Source organism: Branchiostoma belcheri, unplaced genomic scaffold (assembly GCF_001625305.1).
Source record: "Branchiostoma belcheri isolate BF01 breed outbred unplaced genomic scaffold, Haploidv18h27 scaffold441, whole genome shotgun sequence".
Classification (NCBI taxonomy): Eukaryota; Metazoa; Chordata; class Leptocardii; order Amphioxiformes; family Branchiostomatidae; genus Branchiostoma; species Branchiostoma belcheri.
In genome coordinates, this window is record NW_017804067.1 from 34,733 (window position 1) to 48,174 (window position 13,442).

The window sequence follows — 13,442 nt, forward strand, 5'->3', positions numbered from 1 at the left end:
GGGGGGGGGTTGCATGTATTTGTACTAATGTGTGAATGTGGATGCTGTGGTGGTATAGTTACGTTCTTCATTCATGTGCATTAGGACAAGAGTCATTTCTATGGAGGTGAATTTGTATTTCCAGGGGTCTACCCAGGAATTTTTTGGAAATGGGCGCTGTCTGTTTCGGAGGGCTCGCAGCGCTGTTGACGCTGGCGATTCCGCGATAATTATTTGGGTCATCTTTTCGCCCTGCTTTAAAAATATAACTTCTGGACCAAGTTTTTGGGAAAATTCCGTTCGAAAATGTATTGTTGAACAATCTTAATACAGGGGTCAATAAAATTCGTTTTCCTGCTTTAAGCATCTCATTGATGACCATATCCTCTCCGCTAGCTTGTTTTTAAGAGTGTGTATTGCATCATTGATTTCAGAGCTCGTAATTGGGTTATCTAGAGGCCCTGGGCTGGAGTACTTGGAGTTTGCGTAGAATTTCTTTTTCAATTTTATTTTTAATACTCAGGTGCATGCTGTGATCTGTGTTAATCTGACCTTGATTCATGATTGAAGCCTCATTGGATTTATAAGTTTCTTACATAAAAAACACATAACTTAAAAATAAACATTCAATAGTTGTCATGGCAATATTTTCATTGCCAACTTTACAGTATTTTTGTCCAACCCTCAACCCAGTCCTACCCTTAGGGGATTCGTTATTTTATTCTCTACTTTACAGTATTTTAACCAAACCTTAACCCAGTCCTCCCCAATTAGAAGTTCGTAGCTGACCTCTTCCCTTTCATATGACACTACATAGACAATATCCTTAACATTAACATTTTCCCTGAAAACCCCAACAACCACCTCCCTGTACTAGGCTTCAGCAAAATCGAGAGTTGGATCCAACAAAATCAGGAAAGTCCTGATTATTGATGTGACTGGTGCAGCGGTCTGGGATGCACTCTTGGCTTTCCTGGCTCATTGTCTCTGCCGTTCCAATCTTGCAGGCTCTAAACGCAAAAAATAAAACAGATCATTGTCATGTTTTAGTATGCCTTCAAGTACAATGTACATTGTCCACACTTGTCTGGTAATAAGTATAGGTATCAAAAGATCCAAAGATTAAAATTTTCAAATTGGCGGTATACCATCTTAGAATTAAGATATCAAAAAACAACACATACCAAAATTGACTGTAAGAAACAACCCTGTACATATCTCGCCGTCATTTGATTCTTGCTGCAAGATCGAACAAAGGCTTCTTGATTGGGTCTTTTCTCTTTTTCTATAATTTTCTCACAGGAAGCTAACCACGAGAACTTGTAATCAGCCAAACCAGACTCCACCGCCGTATCAAGGTCTGCTGCTGCGAACGCCCACTTACGGACGTTGGTGTGCTCTAAAGCCCTGCTGCGTCTGCCAAAGCCCCGAGGAGGGCCGATTTCGAGTTGGGGTCAAACGCCGTCCCCTCCTAGCTGCATATGCCCTCGCCTCCCTCAGTAGCTTCTCCGTCTTTATGGACTTCTCCCTGTCCTGTTTTTCAACTACCATTTAACTCATGCAATTATCTGTGTATTCATCTCTCAAAATTTATAACAAGAATATATACCGGAAGTCCTGGTGGGAGTTGTCTGTGTCCTATATGTGGGCTGTCTGCTGTAGAGTTGCCTCCAATGCCTCAGTAAGCTTCTCGATGTTTTTGAAAGGCTTTTGGTAGCTCTGAAATTAAAAAAAAAGCATGTAGCATAAGTCGACACAAAACAGCATTTTAGTTAGCTTGATGAAGGCGGCTTTATTTATACACATCACACAGTCTTGTTTCTGCTGTTTGTTTCCACACACACCACAAAGTGAGTGCTCCTCATTTTGGCACAAGATACAAGCGGACCTATCTACAGCTGTCAACAGATAGGGTCACACCGTTACATGCAACTCTAGTGAATGACATGGCAAAGAGATCAATCTGTACAACATCAGTCATTAGAAATATCGTATCATACATGTACATACTATGCAGCACACTGCGAACGGTTTGACTCATTACAATTTTATGGAATAGTAACAGTGGTTCTACCCGAGAGTCGCTGTTTAACACAAGTCGATTTGGCCACAAGGGCTCGTTTTGCACACCTGACGCAAAGAAAGTTTTCTTGCCCCTTAAAAAGATTCTTGCCCCTTAAAACACGGCCATACTTAGTTGTTCGTATTAATAGAACTGCCCCATTATCTGCACCTCTTAGTTTCTATTATTATGGTGACAATTTCCTAACAAACCAATATACTGTTTGAAGGAGAGGCACCAAAGTCAACAATACAATCCTTCAGATGCAGATGCAGGTGCATATTTGATGTGCAATGCTGTAGCTCACACAGTTCCTCAAATGTATTAAAAAAGCCTGCAGATGACAGTCTGCTTCGTACAATCATTTACTTCTTATAACTTGAGCGGACAACAGACGACATGCTTGTACAACGTCACACCATCATAATAGCAGTTGTCTTAAGCAAAACATTAAATAATTACAAGTCCAATTCTTCCACTGATCGGCGGTAAATCCATCACACACAGAGGCTATTTTGCGTGGAGCGTCATGTGGCATCTTCATACAATTCATTATACCTTGAATAACATGACAATCCTACATTCCTTATGACACATGCTTAGAAGTTACCAGTAAGAGATTATGCATGAGATCGATCACTTCTTGGCTTGGCTTCGTATCCGAAGATTGTCAGGGGCCCTTCTCTCTCCTGTTGCACGCCCGCTGGTGGCTGACTACACAGGTCTATATCAAACAAAAACTAAATACAAGTACAGCATATATGGGTATAAAATATACATGTATGCTAATGTAAACAAATTGAGAGCATACATACAAAAGCTTTGGCTTGTTCACTTCCTGCCATACAAAGCTTTCCTTCACCCCCTTTTCCGCGTGCCACCTCCTAACAGTGCTTACAACATTCACGTCATTTGGATTGTTTCTCAATCTTACCAACTGGGCCTCAACAAGGTGCTCTTTTCCTACCACTACCTCAGCCTTTAGTTCCGGCAGCTGATGTAGAAGTGGTGTTGCCGTTGGAGCTGTCTTTACCTTCTTCCATCTGTTGTTCACTGTACGTGACCTGCATCTCCCCGGAGGTTATCCGTTGAGTTGCCGGGTCACGTGCTGTCTCATTCTACAGTTTTTGTACTAAGTATTATTGGAGGCATGGTGAGCTGGAATCTATAATGGTAAATTTGTATCCCATAACATGGTGGCGCGGCACCTCGCCAGCTTCAACAGATTCTCCCGTAGCGTTTCCGTGCTCCTGACTGCGGTACCCGCCAGCCACCGCACCGTGTTCTCTAGCTGGGCGATTCGCTGTCTCCACGCCTGTGAGCACAGTTTAGCGATAGCATCTAAGTTACTAGCAGACAGGAAGAGTGAAGCGGGGAAAACAAAGTTGGAGGGGTCATGTAATAAAGCTGATGTTGGACATGGATGAGACCTGCATTGGTTTGTTTGTTCACCCGGGAATTGATGGAAGCGATATTTACAGATTGCCTGTACTCGTCCATACAATACCACAGGGAACAGCCAATGTGGCCTCGGAAGTGAAATCGGTCTACAAGGAAGAGAGTGTTACTAAAAAGTGCGGCTGTCTATCCAATCAGTATTGGTATAGCTTACATGCATTGTCATACACAATGACATGCGGAGGTGTGACAAATCTGGTTCGGAATATCTCAAAGGTCATGCAGTCAAAGCCGTAGCAGACACCGTGCCGACAGAACATGGTAAAGATACCAGGGGTCAGTGACGGGTGTCAGTACGACTCCTTGCGGCAGCTCCATGTACTGCTAGCGGAGGGCTTGGTGTACCTTGGCAGCCCGACCTTTTAAGGTGGCCTGGGGAAGAAGGCAAATTTGGATGGTGCTGGGGATACGGGTATGAAACAGGAGATGGACTGGCAACGTTCTCAAAGATTTGCCCCAGGATGGCGTGAATCTGATGTCGAAGCAGGTGCCGAATGTGTTCGGGGGTGGATGCAGCATCTGGGCAGCCTAGAGTTGCTTCTCCTCTTAACAGCTTCAGAACCAAGTCTTCTGCCGCCTGCAGTCTGAAGCATGCGACAACCTGGAGTGTTCTTGGCCAGTTCTTGGCCAGAGGAGTCTCTTGTACGGTGATGGGCATGTGCGACTGTCGCCCTCAGACTTCACGCGTCGCAAAACGGTAGCAAGCTCGATGTGCTCTTCCTTTGATAGGATTGAAACGAGAGGTATCAACTCGCCGTCGCTAAGTCCGTTTTTGCTCCCCGCCCTCTGTCCACGTTTCTCCGCACTGTACCGCAACAGCAGCATTGAGTCCCTTAGCTTACCTGCTTTGACTTGAGGAAGACGCGGTCAGCCTGCTTGGACCCTGCTACACTTGACCTTCCTGAGTGCTCTCCTCGGCCGATCGGGTGCCGCCTCCGTTGACGCCAGGAAGTCACGCCTGAACCCGATTGCAGTTCCGTCGCAGATAATCACTGGTGGTTCTGGACCACACAGGGGACAGCAGAAGCATCCTCCCCGTCCCCAGCTCCACCTCCCCCATCATCATGCTGACGGGAGTTCTAAGCGTGTGACAAGCAAATCCACATAACAGTCTAAGTTGAACAACACCAGTAAGATCTGTTTTATTGAAGATTGCTGTCATACCACTTGGTCCATTTCCTGTAAGTTTTATCTACTTGTTGATGCCATAATTTCACCCTCTGCTTCAGCAGAAAGTTCCTTAGCTTTCAGCATCTATATCTGCTGGGGACCAGTTGTGAATGGCAACGTGCACGTGGTCCCGAGTGAACTCGTGGTTGTTGCAACATCCGGAGAATGTTATACCCAGTTTCTTGCCGTCTATTTCATATTGCAAATGGCCATGGGTCCTGCTTCAAGAGTATTGTCTGTTAATATACAAACCAACAGTATCCTGTGTTGGGATCACCTATCAAAGAACGTATATCCGTACACGTGTACATCCTTCCTGCACAGTGACAGGATATTTCAATTTTAAGTCAGTTATTGAGCTCATAATGATCAGGTCTTCCTTACGTTACCGGTAGTTTGTTGCGCTCAGTGTCCTCTTTATCCGAATGTCTACTTGTTGACCTACCCTGGACATGTATGTCTAATATCAAAGGGTACGCTTCTGTCTACATGAAGTCTTATTACTGGGCCAATTCCTTTTAGTTGGTGATTGAGTTTCTCTTTTTCCCTTATTGATTGGACCCATGTCTCCAGACATTCTGTCCACTGCACCAACTTTTGAAAATTTAACAAAATCATATACTTCAATAACCCCCAGCCCATGTCTTGTTACAAAAGAATAGCTTTCTCCTACAGTGAGGGAACCGCATAATGTTTGAGCAGATCTGGTTTCATAGGCCATGTCATTTCGATTCAATGTGGGCCACGATTCTGTTCACCAATTGACGATGGCAAGTCAAAGTCAAAGAAGCTGCCATAAGGGACACGAGCTGTCAGTTTCTTTTGGATGACCTGGCGCAGGCGCACGGCATGGAGGAACATTTGGTCGTGGAGGCGAAGTATTTCACGTTGACATCTTCTTCAGCGGGAAAGACAGGTGCTGGATTTCGACTAGAGGAGATGAATTCTGTGACGTGTGGAGGCTCTGTCTAATGCAACAGTTACATTAAGAAGGGTAACGCGATAATCACAGGCCATTTTTATCTCCTTCTTGCCAAATGTAGCTTTTTTTAGACTCCCTCGGTGTTTTGTTGGACGTTAGGTGGGACATGGAGGGAGACATCATGAAGTCTACTGTGTCATTCACGTTCACTTGCTAAATTTATTTGTTTCTATGAACAAATTGGATACGTTAAATAAAGGACGATTTGTATTAGTGATTGTTTAATGCGCTAGGTAAAAAGTGAATTTATCTTATGCTTTTATATTTTGTCATGGTATTTTCTAAAAAGAGCTGACAATAGAGGCTTTTCATAGTGGTCATAATAGTTGTCATGCAATTGGTTTCTTTGTGTTACCTTCCCTGAGTAAACAACACTGTTTCACCTGTATTGGTTCTGAGGCGCCCTGGGCCTGCCCATCTAACTTCACTGACTCCTAATATATGCATATTATATCGTCTCATTTCAGCTAATATTTGCGCAAGCTTTCCTGTCTCATACATTGAGCGTACATTCCAAAAGCCTATTCTTGTTTTTATCGTGAAGAACTTCCACCTTCCTGTCTGTGGTTTCCCTAAGGCTTTCACCACTGGCACTCATCCCGGTATCTGTCGATACACTTGGAAACCCAACACGTCCAGTACTACTTGATTCCTTTGTTGTTGTTTCCGTGACAAGGGATATTTGAACAGGACGGGGTTGTCATGACCAGCCCTGTGCCCAACCCCCAATCTCGATGACCGGGTGCCGCCTTTTGTCTGGCCCCTCACAAAAATAATTGGAAAGACTACAAAAATACTGCAATAGGTCAAATACGTATACATAGGTCAATGACTCATACATTTCAAGGGTTTTTTCTTTCACGTAGTAGTACTCATACATTGCACAATACAATGTTGCATTACAAAAATACTTGGAACAACTACAGAAAATACTGCAATAGGTCAAATACATGTTGCAATGACATTTCAAGGGTTGTGGCAAACGTGATGATCAGGTTCTTGGCAGTCTTTTCTCCGACCTCGAACTTCCGCCAAGCCTCGAACAGTCGTCCCTTGAGGTTTTTGTAGGTTGTCCGGTGGTACCGGCGGAGCTGGCCCTCGCACACTTGACGTGCCTGCACCTGTACGAGTCGGCCCTCGCGGTACAGTAAGGCGGCTTTCTTGGCCTTCAAGTTCAGCCTGGTGTGCCAGCCCTCCACGTCGGTGTTAGTCCGAAAAGACTGGCCTTAACTTAATCTGTTAGATACATCGGAAGTAAACGGGTAATCTAATCACCACACTGTGTACTAAACGCACAATTTGACCAAAATGGCACACAGATTAAATTTACAGATTAAAAGTTACATTGAAACATGAAATAAACATTCATGTAAAACGATGCACAATGCTAAATTTTACATACCAATCCTTTGGATGTTCTTGAAGATCGCCTGGGTGAGATGGAAGGCGCACCCCTTCCTTGTGCAGATCGGGAAGACCGACCGGATGGCGCCCCACATGCCGCCTTCAAAATCCATAACGAAGTGCTCCACCCGTGGGTCCTGGGGAAGGATTTCTTTCACCTTCCGGAAAACCTATAACAACAAAATCGGTTCGGTCAATGCCGTGTTGTCATCTCATCACCGATAAACCACAAAGTGCATATTTGTCAAATCACAAAATTAAACATGATAATGATGATACACAGCATAAATTACCTTCTTGTAGTCCCTCTTCTCCTTCCCGCTCATCAAGACGAACACCAGCAGGATCTGTTTGTAGTCCTCCCCTGTCTGATGAACGCGTGTATGCTGAACAGTTGCGTGAACGGTGGGCGTACGACGAAGAAGGTCCCCTTGCAATACCAAGTCTATTGCTTTCGATATCAGCGCAAGCTGTTTGCCGTTTGCAAAGACAAGGTGGCGATGGTCCCCAGCCAACACATCAGCACGAAGAAACCCGTCTGGGATGTGGTCTGGGTTCATCGTGAAGTCCAGCGATGTTGGATCTTTCGGTCGAAGTGTCTTTCTTGAGCGGTTGGCCATACGCATCTAAAAATCATAAAAGGAACAGGAAATTAGTTCAAAAAAATGAAAAATTGGACGATAGATCTTAATGCTTACTAACATTACTAAAACTCACCAGAGTTGACATCATTGTCAAGGCGTGTAGTGCTTACATAAACATTGATAAAACTCACCAGAAAGAATTTTATAATTGAGTAGTGAGATGGGACGCCGCTTCTTTGGGTCCAACGGATCTCCAGTCTTTGGAAGTAAGGTGATGATACCGATTAATTGCCCAGCTGAAAAAAAACCTTAATAATATCCCAAAAATACGTATAAAATTCGTTTGGTGGTCTATCGTAGAATCGAGTACAGATGACGGACATAGGTGAGCCGACTCCCAAGTTTCCTTCTGAGCTTTTAAAGCCATGCGCGGCGGAATAATACAAATTTACAGAATGCGATCCAAACTGCTGACATGCAACTGTTGCTGTGTTGCGTCACAGCCAGTGGCAGAAAAAAAATTCCATGCGCTTACAGAAAAAAAGTACCCAACGACTATCTATAGAAATTATATGATTCTTTCATCTAGGCTTTTTTGTGATTTGAGATTTTTTTTTTAACGTGCAATGGTATTCTACTAACTGTACTTTCATGTCAATAGACTATCCCGCGGTTATTGTTTTCAATTCGGGTTTGTAAAATCAGATTACTAGATACGTTCTAGACTCAGCCAATAGAAAATGCCCGCGTTTTTGACGCGCTTTGTTGTAATCTGATATGCCCACACCTGGCCATGCAGCTGGGCCAGGCTGTTGTATTGCATCACTGTCAATTGCGCCTCCGTGCGCCTACAGAAAATAGTACCCAACGGCCAACTATGTGATATATGATTCTAACGTAACGTAACTTTTCTGTTCTTAGTAGCTTTTATCCCTATTGCGTAAGGTGGATATAGGAAGATTTAAACGAAAATTTTCTTTTTCAATTTTACTTTAAAAGCTGGCTAGAAATTTATGCGGATTTATATCAACGAGCAGTTAGGTGGAATCTCCCGTCACAGTTTACCTGCCACATGGTCGGATGTGGAGGTTACGAACGCAGCTCTCTTGACTTTGTATTTTGGGATCCAAAATACTTGCGTTTGTATTCAGTTTGGTCTAGTTTTATGTAAATGGATTAGTTCATGGTTTCTGTTTTAAACTGCAGCTTGTGAAATCAATGGTTTTGTGATGGTCTTCCTTTTTTTTTACTATGTTCTCTAACTTTCCACGTTTAATGTCAATGTACTGTTTGCCCTGGAGATTGCTCTCTTTTTAATCTACTCTTATGGTTGGTTTTTAGTTTTTTCTTATATTTATATTCCAGTCCAGATGCCGTCGTTCGTAGTTGCAGTTAATGGTTGGAATGAGTGCTGTCGGGTTTTACAGTTGTTTCTGTCCACCATGATGTTTGTTCCTATTTTTCATATCCAGGCTTGGTAACTCCAAAATGTTCCCTTTTGAACTTGTTGGATGGTGTGTTCAAAGTTCGTATGCCAAGTTATTATACCTGTCTGGTTTTGAGATAGTGAATATTATTCAATAAATATAGCTATACCAGGAACAGTTTTTTTTCTAGCTCTTTAAATGTATTATGCTCTTTCTAGCTTTCTGGGAAAAAGTCGGTGGTCAGAGTCCAATGAAATGAAAGGGATGACTTTAACATTAAAAGTTGATGTTACATATTAATGTGTGCTGTTTGGTCTCGCAAACCTAGCTGACGGTTGCACTTTTACCACGGGTGCTCTCTTTTCGACTCCTTCTATGCTGCTATTTTTCTTCTGTCTCCATAGTTAGCGTTTGTGCTTTAAAAACCAGCAATTGTGTTTTACGCGAGCCTCCCTTTCTTCGACCACATTTCTGATTGCAGAGATTCCATATTGCAGAAGATAACATTGCTGTTCCTCACATTCATTTCACCACTTTTTAACCCTTCGTCCACTTAGCCTGAAAAGCACTTATCTGGAGTTCAAAGAAATCAACATATATTTTCCTCTTCAACAGGACCTTCACAGATACAATAGTATCTTGTGGTTTGGTCATACATGTATGTTCCTCGTTAGATGAATGCCAATATCTTTTTCATACTTGAGCATGTTGTCTAAAACAGAAAAAAACTAGAAAGGCCAATATTTGCTTTGGAGCAAATACAGCGATGGGTTCACCACATTTTACGACATGGCAGGGAAAGAATGAGAAACACAAGGGAAACAATGATTTACATTGATATAACTATAATATGAAGTAAAATACAACTAAAACAACAGTTGGATAGCTATTCCCTACTTTATTGGTTAGGATTTTTAATTGCATAATGCAAACTGTTGATTTTCAAATAAAAAAACGTCCATGCCCCGCATTCCAATGCTGGAGCAGGAAAGCTTGAAATACCTACCAAAACACTTGAATACAGACATACTGTCAGTATGGAAATGATCTGTGCAGGTGTTAATCAAGTTAAATCCCAACAGCCAATCAGCAAGAAATGCTCTGTGAGGTGGAAATGCTCTGAGCAGGTGTTAATCAAGTTAAATCCCAACAGCCAATCAGCAAGAAGAATAGAGGAAAGCTGCATGCCTATTGGTTGATGCCCTGCATTCCATTGTGATGACTCATGCCCAAACGTGGTAAACAAGGCACACTAATACAGTAATACATTTGCTATAACACAGCCAAAAAACTCAAATAAAACCATTCTAAAAGCCTGTATCACAATAATTTAAAAAACGCCTAGGGGTATTTGCCCACTGTACCTCCATACCAAATTTCAGGACCTTGGGCCCTAAAATGAAGAAGCTGAATCCATTTAAAAAATGGCAGGAGGAGAAGGAGGAGAAGGAGGAGAAGAAGAAACATCAGAAAAAGCAATATGGTTTCACCACACCACTTCGTGGTGTGGTGAACCCATAAAAACTCTATAGAAGGATTAGATCTCTGTTCAGTCTGAGGTAGGAAGATTAGAGTCGTAACACTCATCACAGCTATGGAAGTTTTCGTCCTCACACCCGATACTCTTTAATAACACACATTCAGTAAGAGATAACTACTGCGAACACTACATGCAAACTCCTTTATTACACCAGTTCATTGTATCCTCTACACGTTATTTCCTCATCCCGCTCCTTACAATCCTCATCATGTTTTAGACATTTGCCGCGACGCCCAGGTGTTACTGGGATATAGGGCACTCTTTGTAGACATGGCCTTCTACTACACAGATGGTACACACCAACTCATTGGGGGCAATCCTGCGATTTATCCCCGAACTGCAAACATCACCCACACTAGTCCAAAGGACAGTTGGCGAACAAGTGGTCCCATTCACCGCACTTATACATGACTTTACCTGGACTGGATATCTTACAGATGATGTTGTCAGCCACCTTTAGACCATATGGGATAGGTTTTGAAAGGTCAATTCTGTATTGTCTTATCCCCTGAATCATGTCGAATGGGAGTATGTCGGGTATTTCATCAAATCACTTTACCATATTGGGACAGGGCGGCCTTCATTGCAGGGGCATTGGTGCATGTCACCACTGTCCCCAACCCAAACCAGTGATTTGATCTGAGGCCTTTTTTGAGTCACCGTTCCACTATTTGTTTCGATTCCATGCACCTTTATGCTAGAGTTGTAACAAACGTTTTGGGCAAGTATTTTCAGGCATAAAATAAACAAATACGGTTATAGCGGATATCCTTGTCAAACGTGTTGAAGTTGCGTTTTTATCACTGATGATCTTCCAGGAATAATTCCGCTTACCTAAACTGAAGTACTTTAGTACTTTACAGCCACGTCGCTGAAGCGCGTGAGAGAACTGGTATCTCCAATCAATATGTGGTCATAGTCGTCCTCGCGTTCACCCGAACGCTGCCGTCCGTTGTAACACCTCTCTAAGTCATCGATTTGGATGAAGTCTTCAAAGAGATCTGTCAAATCTGCAGGCAGCCTGGCCAGCAAGGACCCATTCTTCTTCAGTTCCTCTTGTGAAATGAATGTCTCACATTACTTTGGGTGACAGACTTTTCACATGCTCCTGTGTGAGCAAAAGACTGTGTTAGTTAGCACCTCCATCTCACCGTGTCCATTTGAAATTTCTTCAAACAAGCTTCAGCAGCAGTGGCTAGCCCAACAATGTAGTGCTTACTGCAAAAACACTGATCATAGCTTATCTCTCTCCACAACTGTCTTTTCATCCCAAGATGGAACCACCTTCTGCAATGCTGTTGCTCTTATTTCATCTAGTCTCTTGTTGAGACATTTATTTACTATGTGTGGCGCTCATTGTTCTTTAGACACCCGTAGTTCATCAGCACTAGCAGAACTGCAGAGGTAATGTCTGAGGTTACTTTTTGGAACATTTCCACCTGCTGATCAGTGTTACCTGACAGTTAGTCTCAAACTGCTTATTCATACTGGCCCTTCTTGGTGAAGAAACTAACAGAGCCGTCCTTGTCGTCCTTTTTGGTTGTTCCATCTGTGCCTACTGTTATGTCTTCACATCTGCTAACCACGGCCACATGAATCTGACCGAGGCGCCTTGCTTCTGCAAACATCAATTGTGCAGTAGAGTATTTGGGAAGCCTCCCTACCTCAAGACGAGTTAGTTTTTGTAGCACTGCCCGTATGATTTATTCAATGTTCGTCCATCCAGTATTTGAATGCTTAACAACATCATGTACACTTGACTAACCTCATCAGTGAATCTGCCACCTTCAACTAAACCCGACATCTAAAGAGTTAAGGCAGGGAAGTGATGTAGATATCTTCATCACACATAAAGATATGTTGACATATGTAGATATCATACAGCGGATGGAACCTCGCCAGGGATTTGTATACTTATATTACTGCACGAAATAGGCTATTCAATAAGGTTCCGTTTTGGCACTCTTTAAGCAAAGAAATCTTTACGAGTGCTTAAATATTACTTTTAAGCTAGCTTGAAGTTTGTCCGTAATGGAGCTTCATGGTTCTCTTTTAAGCAACATTTAAGCACTGTAAAGTAAGCTTGAATATTGATATTTAAGGTACATTTAAGCGTCCTAAAGTGTCCTTAAAGGTAGTGATTTAAGCTTCCTTAACTAGTCCGTAAAGATACTTAATGGCACTCATTTAAGCAACTTCTAAGCACAGTAAAGTCAGCGTAAATCTTAATGTTTACACTACATATGTTAACTACACATAAGCGCCTTATAGTGCAGTGATTTAAGCTAGCTTAATTTGTCCGTAAAATGCGTAATGGAACTTATTTAAGCCACCCTTAAAAACTTTACGTTTAATACTCGTTGTGTACCAGTATTAAGCGTACTTTAAAGTGCTTAAGGGTTGCTTAAATAAGAGCCATTATGTATACTTTACAAAGAGTAAAGTAAGCGTTATATATTTATGTTATAACATAAAACCTTGTAACTATGCTACCCTAAATATTCCCAAATCGTACACAATATATATGCCGTCAACATTCCTTTTATTCGTTCAAGGATAACAATGACAAAACCAAACACAAATGACTAAAAATACTTTGATGGAGGTAAACTACGCTAACTACTATTCAAACTCTGCTACTTGATTCATTTCCTGGCGGACTCAAAGTACGTTGATAAATGATAGGCATCCAAGATAAATTACAGATATCATTTCCGGATATTTTTGAATAAATGAACTGGCAGAACCACATGAACAGAGCTACATGTAAGGAACAAAAAACGATTAAAAAAAGACAAAGTCCCAAAGCCTGATCCATAAAACTACTGTTCTGGCT

The 13,442-nt window shown here is 42.2% G+C and overlaps 1 pseudogene; it reads right to left on the reverse strand.

Moving 5' to 3' along the window:
• Positions 1-3,206: 3,206 nt before the first annotated feature.
• LOC109478619 overlaps positions 3,207-13,442 on the reverse strand; it is an 11,183-nt pseudogene continuing 947 nt past the window's right edge.